Source organism: Mirounga leonina, unplaced genomic scaffold (assembly GCF_011800145.1).
Source record: "Mirounga leonina isolate KUSES-001 unplaced genomic scaffold, KU_Mleo_1.0 Mir_101595, whole genome shotgun sequence".
In the NCBI taxonomy this organism is placed as follows: Eukaryota; Metazoa; Chordata; class Mammalia; order Carnivora; family Phocidae; genus Mirounga; species Mirounga leonina.
Window position 1 is genome coordinate 3944264 of NW_023270158.1, and position 8353 is coordinate 3952616.

The window sequence follows — 8353 nt, forward strand, 5'->3', positions numbered from 1 at the left end:
CATCAACAGACCAGCACGTGGCCGTCAGTTTCACAAGTGGTCCCCGCCCCCAAACCGCTCGCTCCTGCCACCTTCCGTGCGGGGATGGCCCGTCGGGCTTGTCCCGATTCACGCGTGGCAAGTCTCTCCGGCAGAACTGACAAGGTTTCTGTTGCTACAGTAAGTTCAAGAGGTGAAAGGACTCGACGAGGTCATTCAGTTTGGAACAGGGCCTCGGTGTGTAATACAGGATGGACTCTAATCAGGCTGTCTGTCTTCAGCTGAGAGAATTTCTCAAAGTACTGAATTGTATGAACAATTTCATAGAAGGAGGCGAAGAGAACAAGAGTAAAATCTCTCTTGCTAGGATGGCTAGCAGTTTTCACTGCCGTCCTTTGCCTTTGTGGCCTCTCTGTGTCGGGACCTCCGAGCTCTCACGAGACTGCTCGACGTCAGCCCCTGCCTACCTCGGCCCCTCGCAGGTGAATTCTCTGCTGCTCTTCTACCAGCATGCCTGCCCAGTTTCTGAACCAGACCAGCAGTGTGTCGGGTCTGACGCGAAGCTGGCTTCTCCCATCCGAGCCCCTCGTGTTCCCGAGGCGACCGTCGCTCAGCCACCGGGTCACCGCATTCTCCGGTCATCCTCTCCGTGACCCCCTCCCACACTGGCCTCAGCCCTAGGATTAGGCTTCTGGGTCTGCTTCTCTGCATGGCTCTCATGCCTTCCACACTGACATAGAGTTCCACCACCTAATCCCACTCACTAAAGTATTTTCCCATCAATCTGTGATGGCCAGATTGCTGTCTGCACGGGACACAGTTGGTTTCTCAGTCACGGGCACCCCGCCTTACAGGGAATGCCCCCAAACTTGACAAGAATGTTTGCATAAATTGTAGACTACCACCATCCTGGATTATCTCCTTCACTCCTTCTATCAGTTGGTTCCTTGTTAGAGAGTTACAGTGAAAACTGGATGTCCAATTGCTCTGGTTCTATGTGTTTCCTTCTTTCACTGAATTGTTTTTATGCCTTTAAAAAACCAGTTGGCCATACTTGTGTGGGTCTATATTTGCTTTTTCTATTCTGTTCCATTGATCTAAATTTAACCCTCTGTCAGTACCAAACTGTCTTGATTACTGTAGCTACAAAGTAAGCCTTAATATTGATTATATGATTCTTCCTGGTTTTTTCTCCTTTTTCAAAATTGTTTTAACAATTCTAGGTTCCCTTCTTTTCCATGTAAATTTTAGAATAAGCCTTTCTAGGGCCATAAAAATTGCTGGGATTTTTATCAGAATTCCATTAAACCTATAGATCCACTTGGGAAGAATTGACATCTTTACTATTTTGAGTATTCCAACCCATGAATGTGGTATGTTTTTTGGTTTATTTAAGGCTTCTTTGATTTCTTTCATCAGCATTTTGTAATTTTCAGCATACAGATTCTATAAATGTTTTATTAGACTTATAATGAAGATTTAATTTTCTTTGGAGCAACTGTATAGTGTTTTTGTTTCCTCATGTTCATTGTTAGTATATAGAAATGCAATTGATTTTTACATGTTGATCTTGTATCCAGCAACTGTGTTGTACTTATTTATTAGTTCTAGGAGGTTTTTGTAGAGTCTCTGGAATTTTCTATGTAGACAATCATACCCTCTGTAAACTTGGACAGTTCATTTCCTCCTTTCCAATAAGTGTGCCTTTTATTTTTTTTCTTTTCGTGTTGCAGTGTCTAGAACTTCTGGTGCTTTGTTGAATAAGAGTGGTGAGAGCAGACATCATTGCCTTGTTCTAATCTTCGGGAGAAAGTAACCAGTCTTTTCCCATCAAGCATGATGTAAGCTGTGGGGTTTTTTTTCATACATGCCCTCTATCATGTTAAGGAAATTCCCTTCTGGGGGCGCCTGGGTGGCTCAGTCGTTAAGCATCTGCCTTCGGTTCAGGTCATGATCCCAGGGTCCTGGGATCGAGCCCCGCATCGGGCTCCCTGCTCGGCGGGGAGTCTGCTTCTCCCTCTCCCGCTCCCCCTGCTTGTGTTCCCTCTCTCGCTGTCTTTCTCTCTGTCAAATAAATAAATAAAATCTTAAAAAAAAAAAAAAAAAAAAAGGAAATTCCCTTCTGTTCCTTTGACCACCTTTCAGAGATCTTCTTTGGTTGTCTCTTGTTCCAGGGTTTATAGTTGTATTCATCAGGAAGGTACAGGAGATATGGGTCTACATCATCTTGTCTGAACGAGCAGTGCTCCTTGTGTTTTACACCTACATATGTCACATAATTTGAGACTCCCCACTGTTAAAGAATGGACAGCTGAACAATTCTACTTTTCCTTGAATTGTGGGAACTTGTGGTGGTAGCCTAGAGGAGGAATAGCTAGCTACAGAAGAGATAATAGAATGAAGTCAGTAATTTTGTCAATATGTTAAGGCCCCTTGGGAGGCCAGTAACTGGATTTTGTTTCTAGGCATAAATGATAGGATGAATAGAAAAATAAAAGTGTATGTTATGGGAAAGGTGTCACTGATTCAAACCGCCAGCTTATCATTCTTGAGAATTTGGGCAGTTAAATCAATGAAAGAGGAGTCAAAACCCCAGGATCACAACAGTCACATTATCTTGTGCCATGACACTGGCAGAATATAACAAGAGTCATTTTTCTTTAAGTAGCTCAAGCAATATTCTCTAGAAAGTGGGCTTAAATAGAACATGAGAAGCATTTGATTTTCTTTTAAGAAGCTCTCTTCATTTCTTAGCAAGCTTTGGTAAACACTATTTAGAAACAACTACATCTATGTGGTATTTGACACATTTTGTTTTTCTGTCTTTTCTTACTATTAAGCAGTAGGGAAATAAGCTGGAGCACATTCATCTTGAGTTCTATAGCATGCTAGCTAACAGCTGTAGCCAGCTCTTATCTCATGAGCATCATCGCTACATACCCAGGTGTGGTGGGCATGGACATGCACTGGCCCAGATTTCCCTTCAAGAGGCCCTGCTTGCTGTGAGTATGTTTGACTGACAGCCTCAAATTGTGCGCCTCCAAATTCACCATAGCATTTAAGCCAAGGGCACACATCATCTGGGCTACCCCCAGCCAAGACTGAGCAGGGCAAGGATACTAGGAAAGCACTATTTCTGCCTAGTGCAATATTCCTATACTGAGCAATATGTGCCCAAGACATCCCATCAAACTGGCCAAGATTTTCTTAGGACCATGCTATGGTCTGAAGGTCTTCCTACTCAATCTTCTATCCTCCCCCTCTCCTTACAAAGGTGTTAAATCTGTATTTTGGCCTAAAAGCTCTTTCCATGTTTCCTTCCCCTTTATCTCTCAAATAAATTTCTTCAGATAAATCTCTTGCACATCTAATCCCATCTTAGCATATGCTTCTCAGAAGACCCAAACTGGCATATTAGGATTATTCTGACCAGCATATATAGTTGAAGAATGTGCAGTTCAGGAAAAGATAAAATATTCATGGATGAAGCAATTAGAAATAAACTCTGAAGTTGGATATTCAGGGTTTGTTTCTCTTAAAAAAATTGATCTCTGTTTATAGATAAAACCTTTGTTTTATTAGTTTTCCTAAAATATTACATACAGAAAAGTGCTCAAATCATGAGTATACAAATCGATGGATATTCACAAACTGAACATACCCATATAACTAGCACCCAGATCAAGAAACAGAACATGACCAGCACCCCTGAAATCTGTCTCCTCCCAATCGCTACAGCCCAAAGAAAATGATAATACCTGACTTTTAACACACAGATTAATTTTACCTCTTCTGGGCTTTTAAATTAATGAAATCATACCATATGCATTTTTGTATCTAGCTTTTTCACTTAACATTTTACTTAATGAGATTTCTATATTTTCCATGAGTGAGATTTATCCATGTTTTCCATGCAGCAATAGCTTGTTCATTCTCATGGCTATAGTTCAAAATCTTTCTTAAATCTGAGCCTTGTCAAATGCATCTTCAAGAACTAGATTGGAGATGCCCAGCTGGAGTGTTTTATCATGTTCAATTTTCACTTGACTTTCCATGATTCAGTGAAGACAGTTTCTGCCTCTTCTCTTGGAACACTAATTCACAAGTCCTGACATGCAGAAAATGTTCCTGAGAGTCTGAATTTTCCTTCTCAAGGATCCTTTTTATGTTATCTAATTACTCTCCTTGGGACCATTATATTCTTCCTATGATGGAGGACTATTATTTTTCCCTCTTAGTCATCTTTTGGCTGTAGCGCCTTTGTTCTTGCTTTTGTAGAACAACTTCTAAATGCCTTGCTATCTTCCACCACCATTTTGAAATTCAGGGTCCAAACCCACCAGCAAAATTCCAAAGACCACGTCCAGCCAATGGACACACTGGGCTGTATACAATCTTCATCTTAGGGAAGAATTTGTTCTTCCCTGATGTCTCTTCCCTTGTGCCCCTAGGTTAGAACCAGCATTATCTTGTCTGAAAACACAAGGCTGCCTTTGAGAACAGGATGCTAAGAGGGGAGAAAATCAACTAATCCATTATGACCATCTTGGTACATGAAAACACTTAAATCCACTCTTCAGGACTTTACCAGCCCCCTAGTTTTCCTATAACTCTTCCTAGGGGTCAGAAAACAACTGTATTCTAAATTACTTTTTTACACATCTAAAGATGCAATGTCTCCCAGGCAGTTTTCTAAAAGAATTTTGTTCTGAACTTTTTCTCACCACTTAGAATTATGTCTTCCGTCATTATTTCTGATAATAAGTTTTGACTTGGGGTTAGGACATCAGTCCTTTGATGATTCTTGACCTTTTCCTTTGCAATATACTAACATCTAATAATGACTACCATAACTGAGGGCCTACTCTGCACAGATCAGTTTATAAACCTTATCTGTAATCTACAAACCTGCAATATAGGTATTACTATTTTTAATGATTGATAGGGAAACCAAAGCCCAGAGAGGTTAAAAGCCCTGCCTAAAGTCATATAGTTAACAAATGGCAGAGCTGGGATTCATGCTTAAGTCTTTGGTTCCAAAATTCATTCTTGTTTTGGTATCCCATCACACTCTTCCCTCAGGCTCACCCATCTACCAGTTTCTTTAGTTCTCCATCTGCTTCGCACATTGCTAACACTCATGTGTGCGAGCACGCACGGGCATGCTCAGACACACTGTACTTCATTCTTTTTTGAAATAGTTACTCCCTTCCTCCACTCTCCACATCCTGGGGACAAAATGATCTAAGAGAATATTTAGCATCCCAAAGCATTATGGCCTTTTACGAAAGAACCTCAACTCGTAAGTCAGACCATTTTTATGTGAATCCTGGCTCCTTCCAAGCTGTGAAATCTCAGGCAAGTTACCTAATTTCTCTGAACTTCAGTTTCCTCAAAATGTTTCCTTCTTAAAATGAGAATAATAGTGGGCGCCTGGGTGGCTCAGTTGTTTAAGCGACTGCCTTCGGCTCAGGTCATGATCCTGGAGCCCTGGGATCGAGTCCCACATCGGGCTTCCTGCTCAGCAAGGAGTCTGCTTCTCCCTCTGACCCTCCCCCCTCTCATGCTCTCTGTCTCTCATTCTCTCTCTCAAATAAATAAATAAAATCTTAAAAAAAAAAAGAGAATAATAGTACCTTTCTCATAGGGCTATTGTGAGGGCTAAATCAGATTATACATGTAAAGCTCTTAGCACTGTGCATATAATAAGTGCTCGATACACTTTATGTTATTATTACTTATTCCTGGTATCCCATAAAGTCAAGGGACAGTGATTGGTTAGTAATGTTCAAAAGCAGTGGTTCCCAAACCTGGATCTTAATCTAAGCTACCTGCTGGGCTCTAAGGGGAGACTTTTTCCTTGGCCCTTCCCCTAAAAGTTCTGCTTCAATAAGATTAGGATGGAACCCCGGGATCTGCATTTTTTAAAGCTTCTCCAGGTGACTCAGATATTTAGCCAATCTTGAAAATCTCTGACCTAGAGCGTAAGTCTTCAAAGGCAATGGTTTCAGAGATTATAATTGGATCATCTCAGGAGGATGCCCGGCATCCCTCAATCTCTCTTCTAAGGCTCTGTCCTCTCTCATGCCAAATGATACCCCACTCACACATAAACACAAGATACACACATACTCTAGTCACACACCACAACCTAGATTGAGCCGTGGCCAAGATTGGACTCCAGAAAGGGAAGAAGACTCTCTTGTTGATGCGCATTAGAGTGGCCCCAAGGGAGCCCCATGTGGTTATTTTGGGGGTGGAAGTAGCTGGCCAGAAGGCTGATCATGACCTCCAGCTATCATGTTATCTCTAAACCACCTTTACAACCAAAGACATGCCTATTTCTCCATCTGTAAGACAGGTCTTAAAACTGACACCACTTCTGTAGTCAACAGGCTGTTAGTGAACAGGGTGAAAATTGGAGACAGTATGGAAATCATGGGATTCCAGGGAACTGTCATTTTCACAAAGGCCCAATCAAATGCTTTGTTTTTTCCTCTCAGGAAGGACCTGTTCTCCTGGCCTCTTGACAAACACCTCCAATTTTCAATGTGTACACCGTCACTTTCCATTTTAGCACATAGGGAGTTCCAAGCCCACTGATTTGCAGTTTTAGAAACCTGGGGGAAGTCTGGAAGTCCTGAGGTGGTATAATGAGAAAAGGGATCTGAGACCTCCATATTTTCTCAGGAGTGACCTTGAGTGCTCACTCATTTGAGACCAAAGACAGTAGTTGGAAATGCAGGAGTTAACTTTCATTCAAAAATGGTGTAATTCATTTTAATCAATCTGAGGAGCAACCAAAGCTGGAAAAAAAGAGCTGTTCGATCCCAGCTGATCCAGAGCCCCAGGTGCTTCGATTCAGATTGCAGCTGGGATTTGTTTTCCTGTGAAGAGGCTGTAGCAACTGCTTTTATTATCTACTATAAGTATAATAACAGCAGGAAATCAGGCAGTGCAGGCGAAATTAAGCTCTGTGACAAATGATTTGGTTTCTTTCCATTAACAATCATGATTTGACCTGAACTGCCTCAATTAAGGGCTTGGGGGGTGCCCTTGGATAGTTCGTTAAACATGCAAGAGAGAGAGATGAAGTGAGACAGAGAAATAGAGATGAGAGAGAGATGAAACAGAAAAGATGACAGGATGTTAATTTGGTGTGGCATATGTAAGTATGTTTTAGACTAAGTAGATGGGGGAACCGCGTGATTTCACTCTTTCCACCCCCCATCCCTTGTCTAATAATCCAAGAAAGATCACAAACACTGTATTTATGAGAGCTCATTATGCCAGTGTGTCCATTTGATGAATGGTGTCACTGATTAATAAAGACTTGAAACAATTGGATTCTGACTCCAAAGAAGTACACAGCTTTTAAGGAAAAAAAAAAATCAAATAATTGGCAGTCTTCATGCCTTAAAATCTCTCTTCCATGTTTCAGCCTTTAAAAAATATATCTTTTTACATCATTGGCATTTCCCTGTTCACAGACGCATTTCTCACAAGTAATAAAGCTTGTGAAACCAATTTGGAGAGGTTCTTCTCGATTTTATCCTTTTAGTCTTGAAACATGAAATATCATTTTCCTAGGCTACCCACGGGACTGAGATGAGCTGCACAAGTTACAACTTGTAGAAATTAAACACAGAATGTGAAGGAAGATAATTATGCACCCCCATCTGGTTCACTGAGGCACTGAGGTACTTGGTAGGGCAATATTACGCTGCTAGGTGATTGCAGGGGCTTTTTCCAGGAAACTTATCTTTTAACTTTTTATTTTTTTTAAAGATTTTATTTATTTATTTGACAGAGACACAGCAAGAGAGGGAACACAAGCAGGGGGAGTGGGGGAGGGAGAAGCAGGTTTCCCACCGAGCAGGGAGCCCGATGTGGGGCTCAATCCCAGGACCCTGGGATCATGACCTGAGCCGAAGGCAGATGCTTAACGACTGAGCCACCCAGGCACCCCTTAACTTTTTATTTTGAAACAAGTTTAGACTTACAGAAAAGTTGCAAATATTGTACAGAGAATTCACTTACACCTGTCACCCGGTTTTCCCTAATATTAGCATCTTCTATAACACAGTACAACCACCAAGACCAGAAAATTAACATCAGCACAGTACTATTTTTTTAAAGATTTATTTACTTACTTTAGAGAAAGTGCACGCACGAGTAGGGGGAGGGGCAGAGGGAGAGAATCTCAAGCGACTCCCCGTGGAGCATGGAGCCTGACTCGGGGCTCCATGCGGGGCTCGATCCCACAACCCCGAGACCATGACCAGAGCCGAAACCAAGAGTCGGACACCCAAACAACTGAGCGATCCAAGCATGCCTTTTAGCACAGCACTATTAACTAAACTACAGACCTTAT